General features: G+C 37.4%; 1 protein-coding gene across 1 annotated transcript in view; it reads right to left on the bottom strand.

Moving 5' to 3' along the window:
* TMPRSS9 (transmembrane serine protease 9) overlaps positions 1-12404 on the bottom strand; it is a 528210-nt gene that overhangs the window by 108771 nt on the left and 407035 nt on the right. The gene's annotated exons all lie outside the window — the stretch shown is intronic.

The following is a 12404-nucleotide window of genomic DNA, read 5'->3' as shown; positions in this document are numbered from 1 at the left end:
CTAAAAGCGCACCTAAAAACATGCTGGCTATGCCCTTGCAACTCCCACTCTAATATCATCCACCCCATCCAACTACTACCATTCTCTCCACTCCACTAACTACCTTGATTATAGCAAGCTCAGATGCTCATAAGCCTAGTACTTATTATACAGCAGGAACTTCTCATTGTAACATTTGTTAATGTCTGTTATGTACTTCACAGATAAAGATTCTAGTTGTCTACTGATGTACTATGTTCTTCATCTGTAAATATGTTGTAAGTAATTGCTATGTTAAATTGTTAATCGCTATGTAATACAGTGTAACTACTGTCTGTTTATTTTACTGTGGAGCTTTTCTCCCCGGGCCTCCGCTGAAAATGGACCTATGTCCAGTCGGACAGTCCCAGTCAACAAATTTAAATAAATAAATAAATAAATAAATGAACCTATGAACCCTTTTGCCATTAACTCCCCCTTGGAAACAGCCACCAAGTGTATCTCATACTTCACTGATAACTTATCTACCCTCACAAAGGTATCCTTTCTTGACTCGTGCCTGCCCCCATCCACTACCATCTCCACACTAACACTTAAACCATTTTCTCATTCTTTAATAAAAAAATATTATCCAAATGTAAATCCTGCTCGCTCTCTGCAGAATACCTTAAAACTACTGCTAATGCCATTGCACATCCAGTCTCCTTCTTTATAAACAGGTCAGTACAGGAATCATATAGTCCAGCCATCTGAAAAAAGTGCCACATCATCCCACTCCACAAAGGTGGCACTTCTACAGACCCACTACCATCTTATCCATTATCCCACACCACAAAGGTGGAACTTCTACAGAGATAATGTCAGATCCACTGCCATCAAATCCATCATCCCACTAGACAAAGGTGGCACTTCTACATAGATAATGTCAGACTGACTGGCACCTTATCCATCATCCCACTCCATAAAGGTAGCACTTCTACAGAGAATGTCAGATCCACTGCCATCTTATCCTTCATCCCACTCAACAAAGGTGCCACTTCTACAGAGATAATGTCAGACTCACTGCCATCATATCCATCATCCCACTTCACAAAGGTGGCACTTCTATAGAAGAGATGATGTCAGACCCACTGCCATCTTATCGTTCATCCCACTCCACAAAGGTGGCACATCTACAGAGATAATGATGTCAGACCCACTGCCATCTTATCCACCATCCCACACCACAAAGGTGGCACTTGTACAGAGATAATGCCAGACCCACTGCCACCTTATCCATCATCCCAATCCACAAAGGTGGCACTTCTACAGAGATAATGCCAGAGCCACTGCCATCTTATCCATCATCCCACTCCACAAATGTGGCACTTCTACAGAAATAATGTCAGACCCACTGCTCTCTTATCCATCATCCCACACCACAAAGGTGGCACTTCTACAAAGATAGTGCCAGACCCACTGCCACCTTAACCATCATCCCACACAGCAAAGGTGGCACGTCCACAGAGATAATGTTAGACCCACTGCCATCTTATTCATCATCCCACTCCACAAAGGAGGCACTTCTACAGAAATAATGCCAGACCCAATGCCGTCTTATCCATCATCCCACTCCATAAAGGTGGCACTTCTACAGAGGTAATGCCAGACCCACTGTATATTATCCATCATCCCACTCCACAAAGGTGGTTCTTCTACAGAGATAATGTCAGACCCACTGCCATCTTACACATCATCCCACTGCACAAACGTGGCACTTCTACAGAGATAATGATGTTAGACCCACTGCCATCTTATCCCTCCTGACAAATATTGGAAAAATGTGTCCATAAACACCTAATCTGGCATTTCTTAAGGGAACAGTTGCTAACCCAATATTCAACATGTAACTTTTACAGATAACATAAATAAAGCCAAGGATGGTGGCAAACTTGTATATTCTTTATTCATAGCCTTATAAAAAGCTTTTGACACTATGACCTCAATTCCAAAAGTCCTACTCTCAGTAGAGCAGGCTGACAGCAAGTGTTTTGGAATCTGCTCCCGATAGTAAGCCTGTTTATAGATAGGCCTTACATGAAAGTAAGTAATTTATGTTGAAGCAGGTCTTTCAGGATCAAGGAAAACTTACACCTAGAGCAACTCTTCTGGAATCTGGCCCTGTGTCTCTTTAAAAAAAAATACTGCAACTGTCCACAATGGGTATCTCATAACCTTCTCTTCAGTGATTTGACAATTACTTGTTAGAATGCTTCTAGGCTGCCAAATATAATTATACCCTTTTCCCTTATCTACCCCTCATTCAGGTGTACCATACACCTCTATACTTGGTCCTCTTCAATTTAATATCTTCATAAATAATAGTCATACTTCTATATAACAAGCATCCCTTGTGCACTGTGCAGATGATTCTACCCTACTCTACCTCTCAGACAATCCAGACAATTAAAAAAAAAGATTACACAACAGGTGTTTACCTCACAGACAAGAGGCACATGGTTTGATTCTTACCAAGGGAAACTGCCAAGCCTTAAAATAGTCTAGAAGGGCAGCTAGCCTAATACAGTACTTACCTATGAAGCTATGAACATGCCTTCAGCTCTTTTGAAAACTGGCTTTGTATCTATTAATTCCTTTTTAATCCAAAGAAAAGCAACTCCTTGTATTTTTCCCAAAATCACTTACCCATGAGAAAAATAACTTTAAGACCACATCCCATAAAAGCCGAAGCTAGCCCATAAAAAGAGCTGGGAGTTACAACAGATGCAAGCTCAAATATGGCCTCCACATACGAAGCAATATAAAAAAAATCACAATAAACTAGGAATGCTATACAGAGCTAAAAAAGTCCCTACTGCATCCCCCAGAGTCACTCTTACCACAACAGACCTACTCCCCTCTCTATTATATGGTTGTCTCATCTTGACTAACCACCAGACAACCCTAAGAGCTAAACTAGGTCAGTGTTACAACAATGTAGCTAGACTTGCACATACACGTCATAGAGCACATCACTGTTCTGCACTAAAAATTGTTAACTTGGCTAGAATTATCCTACCAATTAATTATACTCAACTTCTCTTAACAACAATCCACCACTATCATCCATATTGTCACCTTCGATTGACATCTATAAAATGTACAAAAACTGCGTTCAAAGTCTGTGACAAACGTCTGGCCTATGATCCCTGCACCAATCAGGGTAATACAGAACATTCACTTATCTAAGATGAAACTAAAGTAATTCCTCTCCGACTCCTGGCTTTGCAATTGCTGCTCTCCTGGCTACAATTTCAGCTGCTCATCCTGTAGTACCTATAGACATCCCATTGTACCTCCTGCCTCCCATATTTACTCCATTTATTACCTCTAATAAGTATTTTTCTCACTCTTCCCTCTCTTCTCTTCCTCTCCTCCTTCTCATCCAGTGTTTGAATATTACACTCTGACATTTGTTTTTATGAGTCATTATTAAACTGTCACACTTAATATGTCAATACATTTCAATGCTACATAATATTGTACTTCTTGGGTTTACTGTCATAATGTTGAATGCACATAGTCGCACGTGCACTTTGTCGAACCATGTCTGCGAAATCTAACCTGCCGAAACATCAAACTGCCGAAATAAAGCCAAACAGTGACATTTCTGACTGCTACACACCAGAAAACAAGTGCTAACATGGGTCAAAAAGGGAGAGTGGTTATGTGGTTCAAAACATTGGTGTTCTAGTTTTGCAGTAGTCATTGTTTGGCGTTCATGGAAGTGGTCTGATGTTTTGACTCTCAACATTTTGATAGTAAACCATAGTTCTTGCTTTAATGATGGTGTGTGTGTGTATACTACTCGACATGTCTTATGTGTATTAATATTTGTATTAATGTATGTATTTACAGAATATTGTAATATGTCATTTTTTTCAAACATCTTTATTGAATTATTACTTGTGACACTGGCAAATTTACATTCATATAAAAGTAATCAAACTATATTAACATAACAAACATTATACTTCACATATATTGCTATATATCACATAACTTAACTGATATTACATACATTATTCAATTCCTGCCTTTTTTTAAACAAGAAACATTTTTATTAAACCATTACTTACTACATAGGCAATCATACATTAATATAAATGAAAACAAACCACACTGACACAATCCTAGTCACAAGCATTTTACATCAAAACTAGTTTTTGCAGTTGACACTGTGTAGCCTGTTTTAGTTTTTCTAGTTTTTTACCTTGGATTTTACATCAAAACCATACTGACACACTCCCAGTTGCAAATATTATACATCACTTATAATCTACCCAGTCTTTCTCACTCAAACATTACATAGCTCATTTAATCCTGCCACCTTTTAGACCTCATTCCTCCCTTGTATGTATTGTTCCCACAATTCCCATTTTTTTCCTATGTAGTTTGCTCCTACCCTTTTCTAAAGATCTCAATTCCCGTTGTTTTACCTCTGTTACTATATTCACTACTTCCAGTATAGTTGGTTTAGATTTTGATTTCCATTTTCTAGTAATTGCTTTTTTGACAGCCACCATTATTAGACACAGCAAGGCCTTACCATGTCTAGGCAATTCTGATTCTGTATCATAGCTCAGAAAAATCATCTCCCTCGTCAGACCAATCTGCCCACCCAGCATCTCCGACAGTGCATACAGCAAGGAATCCTTAAAGTCTGATAACTCACCACACTCCCAGAAAATATGTTCCTAATTACCTCTTTCTTCCCCTTCACACCTCCAACATTTACTGCCTACCTAAGGAAAAACTCTCTGGAGTCTATAGGGCATAAAAATATCTCTGTGAACATTTCCAGCCAAAAACCTAAATCTTCTAGATTTTCTTGCATATTTGGGAGACATGCAGATATCCTGCCATTGTTTCTTTGTGAATTGCTTATCCAGTCCCTCTTATCAATCCTTTCTAACCTCCTCTGATTGATTGTTATGGTTATCATGCAATATTTATATGCTCTACTAATTATTCCTTTTTTAATGGCAGCTTCTGTTTTAGATTCTATTAAAACATCTATCAGTGCTGGTCTTTTGTTTAGGACCCCCCCCCATTTCTTTCTCTTTGCCTATACTCTGATATCAATCCCTGATAGGGAAGGCAATCTCTAACCTGCATTCCAAATTAAATCTTGGAGTCTTCCCATTCTATCATCTTTTCCTGTCTAGTTATTTTCTCCCAATACCTTAGTTCTTTTGCCAGTTTTCTCCAATAAATCCCGGCCCCCTTTTGCCTATTGTCTGTATCCCTAATTGCAATCATCCCTATCTGCAGAATCTCCTTTCTCTATTCCCATATTGGTTTAGTTCTTAGAATACTTTCTGCTACTTTACGGATATAATATTCTGCATGATTATTGTTATTTTCCTTAAAGGCCTGCATCCAAAATCCCAGTCTCTCCTTGTTTCTTGAGCTTCCCCCCTGTTTCATCATCATCCCATTCCAGTTTTAATTATAGTTTTCTGCTTGTGCTATGTATAAGAGTCTTAACTGTGTAGCTCTGAAATACCCCTTCAAATTGTGCAATCACAATCTGCTCTTTTCTTCTGCAAGAATCAGCTTATCCCACTTGACTCTTGCCATCTTCCCCTCCCAGATAAAGTCATTCAGCTCTTTACTAATTGCTACCCACGACTTCTCCGGTTGATAAAACTATGCCTGACCTGTGTATAAGACTAAAGGGACTAAACATTGTAACTGCTTGTGTCTTACTATCCATGTAACAAAGCTTCCATTTTCGCAGTTTTTGTATTATCTTTTGTTTAGTCTCTTCCCACATATCCTTACCTGCCACACTAGAATCATTTTTAATCTATACTCCTAAATATTTCATTTTATCACGTCTCCATAAATACGGGTATTCCTGAACCAGTTTATGTGTGGGCACATAATTTACCGCTATTGCCTTTGTTTTAGCTTCATTCATTTTGTATCCCAAAAAGATCTGAAACTGTCTCAAAATGTTCCATAACACTGTAATGTCTTTTTCTGGTTTTGTAAAGTACAAAATAATATCATATGAAAATAAAGCCAACTTTTCTTGACGACCATACCAATTATATCCTTGAATTTCTGAGTCCCTTATTTTCTTTGCCAATGGTTCTAAATATAATGCAAATAATAAAGGGGAAAGAGGACACCCTTGCCTGGTTCCTCTGCTCAGACAGAAATTATCAGAGAGGACCCCACACATTTTAATTTTTGCCTTCAGTCCCTCATACATTCTCCTAATCAACCTTGTCATTTTTTAGGAAATGCAAATGCTTCCATTGCCCTGCACATAAAATCCCAGCTTACTCAGTCAAATGCTTTTGCTGCATCAAGACCCACCACCAACAGTATTTTCTTACATTCTGCTTCTCTCTGGATCATCAGTATTCTGTTAATTTTGCCAAATGTTTGGCTCCCCTCCATAAAACCACATTGATCCATAGCTATCAGTTTTGGCATTCTTTTTGCCATTCTTTTAGCCATTATAGACATGAACACTTTATAATCATGGTTTAGTATTGAAATGGGCCTGTATGAAGCTGGATCTGATGGATCCTTATCCTCTTTAGGTATTACAGGTACCACTGCTTTCTTCCAGGATGATGGTACTTCTCCTCTTAAGATATTGTTAAACAAAACCTTTCAGATCTTTATATTTTTTCCTCCTAGCTTTCAAACTTCCAAAGGAACACCATCTCTTCCTGGGGACTTTCCTGTAGATTGGTTATACATTACAATTTTTATCTTATCTCCTCCTATCCTAACTGTTAGTAATTAAGCCTCATTTGCCTCTAACCTCGGCATATTTAATTCTTCCATAAACATTTCCATTTGCATCTTTTCTTAATTTTCATATTTTTCAGCTTTATAGGGACTCTCATAGAATGTATGAAATAGTTCTAATACCTCTACAGGACCTCTGGTTACCTTCTTTGTTCTAGGCTCCCTACGTTTGGTGACAACCCTTTCTGCTTTCTGTTGCCTGAGTCATTGTGATGAATGTTTTTGTGCTCTAGTGTTATTATCAAAAACAGTTGCAGCAATCTTTCAAAGCTCTTGCATATTATCAAGGTAATCCCTTATTTTCTGCCTAGCATTCTGCAGTTGATCCTCTTCTTGTTCTGTGAGATTCCCCCCATTTTGCAATACTTTCACATTTGTCAGTCCCACTAAATAATTCATGTTACTTCTTAACTATAGCTCCCTTTCTTTTATTTCCACCCTATTTTTAACCCCCACCTTAATTTTATCCCACTCCCTAGCTATATTTTCAGAAGAAATTTCTATCTTTTCTACTAGCTCCTGAATAATTTCCACTACCCATTCCTTAAATTCCTCTCTTTCCACAAGATAGGTGGGAAAGTGCCAATGTCTTATTTTTATTTAATTACATTGTGTTTTTATTTTAGCTATTATTGGTGCATGATTTGAAATAGATATTGGGTGGGTATCAAGACCTTCAATTAAATGGATGTTCCTGTGAAATGTAAATTCATCTAGCCTTGCCCAGTTGTTATATCTTGGGGAATAATATGTAAATTCACTCTGAACTCCTATTACTGAAATCACATCTTCCGTGCCAAATATTTTCATAAATGTCTTCAAAAATCTACTCTCCTTTGTTATATTTTCCCTTTTGGATCCGCCAGACACATCTTCATTGCTGCAAATCAAGTTCCAGTCCCCACCTATAAGTAATATTCTTTGTTGAAAACTGACTATTTCTCCCAGAATTTTCTTACGCTCCATTACAGCAGTTTTAGGTATAATGTAAATACAGTAGCCCATTAACACTACAAATCTGCCATTATTATCTTTTTTCTCTTCTTCTATCACTATCAGAGCTCTTATTGCAGCTAATATAAGTACTCCTCTTTTCCTTTGTCTGAGGTATTCCACTGAATAACCATCCTGAAAATCTTCCTTTATCAAATTCACATATGTTCAGTTCTTTCTAAGTGTGCCTCCTGTGACATATCTATTTGCACTCTACATTTTTTAAATATAATTCACTACTCTTTCTTGTTTGTATTTATCTGTGAGGCCATTTACATTTGAAGACATTAAAGAAAGCATCACTGTATTAAAAAGTTATTATTTCCACCTTTTATGTATAACGCCTTTTTTGTTAAATGTCTAGTTCCAGCTTTTGTGTTACATGCATACATTGTTTGGCAGGTTGAACTTTTATACAGTTGTTTCTTGCCATATACAGTTGAGCCTATGTCTCATCTTATAAACCCTTTTTTTTATTGAAAGCCCTCAAACAAAAAGACAAACAACCCCCCAATACCCCCCTAAAACCTATTAACTTAATACTAACATACAAAACTATGTACACCTTCAAATATTGAAGTTTTACCCTCCTAATAGTAACAAAAGTCCCAAACTGATAGCCACACTCACAGACTTGAGTTAACCTAAAATAAAGGTCACCCATGCTAAGACACATGGTGCAGTCTGTGCTTCTAAGTGCTGATTGGTTTTGTATTATATATATGTGTGATATGATCTGATGGAAAAAAACATTTTTTTGCATAATATTGTGATGTCTTTACTGTATCTCTGTGTTTACAAATGGAGCTTATCTCCATGGGCCTCCACTGAAAATGGACATACAATCCAGCTGGACTAGCCCGGTTAACAAATGTAAAATAAATAAATAAAAATATTATCTTTATAGCTCTCCCAGCTGGGAGAACCCTGAATTTTTTCAGAGAACATTAAATACCTTGGGAAAGCCCCTGAATGCTTTCGGAGAACCTTATCTCTTAGCCAATTTCTCTATTTTTTTTTCCCGTCAGGCAATCATTCTCCACCAGACTGTAGCCAGTTTCTCTTTATCAGATTGTCTCCAAGGAAACATGAGAACCAGGCAGCCAGTTGCTCATTATCAGATTGTTTCCATGGAAACATGAAGACCAGCTGCAGAACTGTTACCTAGCCCACATGTATCCGCTAGAAGAAAGCCTCACAACATTCAATGCTCCCTTCAATTCACTTGCTCTCTCCCAAAAACCTGTCAATAAATCAATCCAAGGTCCTCACTACAGTAATTGCCCCATGCAAGAATGAGAAAAAGCACATCAACCCTTCCTTCACCATGCTTTTCAACCAGGACCAGGATTTTTCTTATACATTGCAGTGCCTACATTTCTCAAAACATAAGAAGAGAGAGAAAGAGAGAGAGAGAGACAGGAGAAAGAAAAAAGAACAACAGCACCTGTTTACAACCCCCATTACACTTAAAAATTACCAAAATCCCCCCCTCTACGTTACAGCATGAAAAGAAAACCATATGACACAAAACTGGCACTATTCCAGAAAAAAAAATCCTCACTTACAGTTAACTTTCCCCCTCCCTGAAGCACTGTTCTGAACATTAATGACACGAAGTAGGGCATATGCTTTTTAGTCCCCCACAAGACCAACGAACTCTGAAAAAGTCCAATATTTCCAGATTTTCTTGTTCTGTCATATTTCACAAATATAATTATTGCATTGTAATCACATATTAAGTTATTGGTTTTATTACTGATCCTCTCCAAAATCCTGTCTCTGCTTCATTTCCAATCTACTCTCAATTCTTCTAGTCAACTCTCATGCTCCCTTCCTTTTTTCCAACATTTGCTGTTGAAAATATTGAAAAGGTTTCACAGGTACAGTCTCTCTGTGGTCTTTAATACCAGAAGAACAAGAAGCAGAATCTCCTTCTGTTTCACGGCTTACTTTTTGTTGGACAGACTTTTGTATTTCCTCCTTAGCATATACTTTGTCAAAAAATGACTCTCTCCCTCCATTGAAGAATATCTTGAAGACAGCTAGGTACAAAAGTTTGAATCTCACACCTGAATCTTGACATTCCCTGAATAGTGGAATAAATTGTCTCCTCTTCTGTTTGGTGTACCAGGGGTAATCACTCTCCCCAAATACTCTGCTGTCTCCCACTTTTAGTACTTTGTCCTTCTGCCACAATTTTGTCAGAATCAACTCCTTCTGCTGGTAGGATTGCATCTTTACTTTTAAAGGTCTAGGTTGCTTTCTTTTAGCTGGGTTTGGAGCATACACACGATGTGGCCTTTCAAATAACAACTCCTGCTTTGGAATGCCAGTGCAGTTGTTTATTTGTGCTTTCATAAAATTAATGCAGTCTTTTCCTTCCAGCTTCTGTGGTTATTTTTTGAAACATCTCTTCCTGAGCAGTCTGATATTCAGCCAACATTTTCTTTATTTCAACCTCTAATTGCAGCTTTATCATCTCATCTGAATATCTGTTTAAAGCTTCTTCCATTTTTCCAGCCCTTTGTTGTTTGTGTTGATATGCTCCATCAGTGTTTTGTTTATTTTAACTAGGTCTGTATGCAGTTGTATTATATCTTCCTGTAGGTTACTAGATGTCATGTCTGAAGGTTGCATTGCTTTTTGCTTAACAGCTGCAGAACTCTCCCCAGTCAGTGTTTCTTCAACACTTTTTGTAGCTGATTTTTTCCAAGTCTTCTGTATTTCTTTATTCCTGGCATCCACCACAGATTTTCCGGCATTCTCTTTCCCACTCAGTCAGTCTATGGCTGCCCAGTAAATATCCACCCTTCCTTCCTTTTGAACTACTGCACGCTCTTCTCTTCTGATGTAAAAACTGGCCAGTTCTTTTATCAACCCACCTATCAGCTCACTTAACCTAACCATCATATTCATTATTATTATGTCTGACTTCACACCAATCCTCTGACTCCTGGCTTTGCACTTGCTGCTCTCCTGGCTACAACTTCAGCTGCTCATCCTGTAGTACCTATAGACATCCCATCTTACCTCTTATTTTAATTACTCTTAATCTTGTTTTTACTCATTATTTCTCCTGCCTCCCATATTTACTCCATCTATTACCTCTAACAAATATTTTTCTCACTCTTCCCTCTCTTTTCTTCCTCTCCTCCTTCTCATCCAATGTTTGAATATTACACTCTGACATTTGTTTTATGAATAAGTAATGAACTCTCACACTTATAGCATCTCAACATGTTTCAGTCCAATGTTTTGGAATCTGGTCCCTGTAGTAAGCCTGTTTATCTTACACTGAGATAAGTCACTTTTACTAAAGCAGTTTTTTTCAGAATCAGGGCAGACAGAGCAACTCTTTTGAAAGTGACCCAATATCTCACACAATATCATGAAAATGATATTGTATTTATCTTGTTTCAGTGATGGTGTATGTTTATTATTATACATGTTATACGTGTATTAACATTTACATTAATTTATATATATATTGGATATTGTAATATGATATCAGTTTTCATCTGTGTATATGTATTTATTTTCCTTTACTTGTGGAGCTTTTTCCCCAGGCCTCCTCTGAAAACAGATATAATTATCCAGCCGGACTTTCCCAGTAAACAAATCTCAATAAATAAACCAATTTCTCTCTCAGAACCAGCAATGACAGCTTACACATCCTGGCAATACCTCCTAGTCTAAAGTGGGGCATGTATGCTGGAACCAACTACCCACACAAATTTACATGATTCTATTCAAACTTAAAGGATACCTTAAAACTTTACATGAATGTTTCAGAGACTATGGCTACTATTAAAGGCAGTTACTTACATTGATCCTTACTTTATCCAACCTGATAATTCAGCGATGAAGTATCTTTTGTTAATGTTTCCAGGGTGCTTTACTCTATTTTATGTTAAAGTTCAGCTAACCAGTTGAATGAAATGTAAACTGCAATACAAAATCTAAACTAATGTGTTTTTCTTTTATATAAAACATAGCAGTGTATACTTAGACATGGGCCTATGTAGTGGTTGAAAAGGGCCTTCAGATTAGTCAACCTATCCGGTTAGCAAATAGAAAAAAAAATAAAAATGAATAAATAAATTGAAGTACAGATCTTTATTAACAGAATAGCACAAAACATAGTGGGAGTGCTGAACACATTCAGTAGTAACTTTTCTAGTTTTATTGTGGATAAATTGTGCTTGACTATTTCTGCTAATCACTCATATACAGTACACTTGAAGCATGTGTTGTGTTAGTTCCATGTGTTTTTCATTTAAATTCCCAGGTGGATCAAATCTATTGCTCATAGCCACTTCGGAATGTAAGAAGGAGGACTTTGTAACCCTGCTTTATCAAATTCAGACTCCCAGTCACTCAGTGGCCAGGAAAGATAGTCTCCAAGTCCCAATAGTTTTCACAAAAAGTGGGATTGAGCAGAAAAGAGCTCAGTAGGGCGTTAGACCAAAGCATGCCTAACTTCCACTCACTCTAGTGAATATTTCCAGACATGGTTATTTTTTTTACTTTTCATTCAGAGAACATCCTTAGAATGATTATAATGTTTATGCGGGTATATAACACTGATGATGATATTTGTGAACAAAGGTTGTTAA

Source organism: Protopterus annectens, chromosome 13.part0 (genome assembly GCF_019279795.1).
Source record: "Protopterus annectens isolate FY-2018-M chromosome 13.part0, PAN1.0, whole genome shotgun sequence".
Classification (NCBI taxonomy): domain Eukaryota; kingdom Metazoa; phylum Chordata; order Ceratodontiformes; family Protopteridae; genus Protopterus; species Protopterus annectens.
Note: the sequence above shows the minus strand (reverse complement) of the source record. Positions and strands in the feature narration are given on the sequence as shown.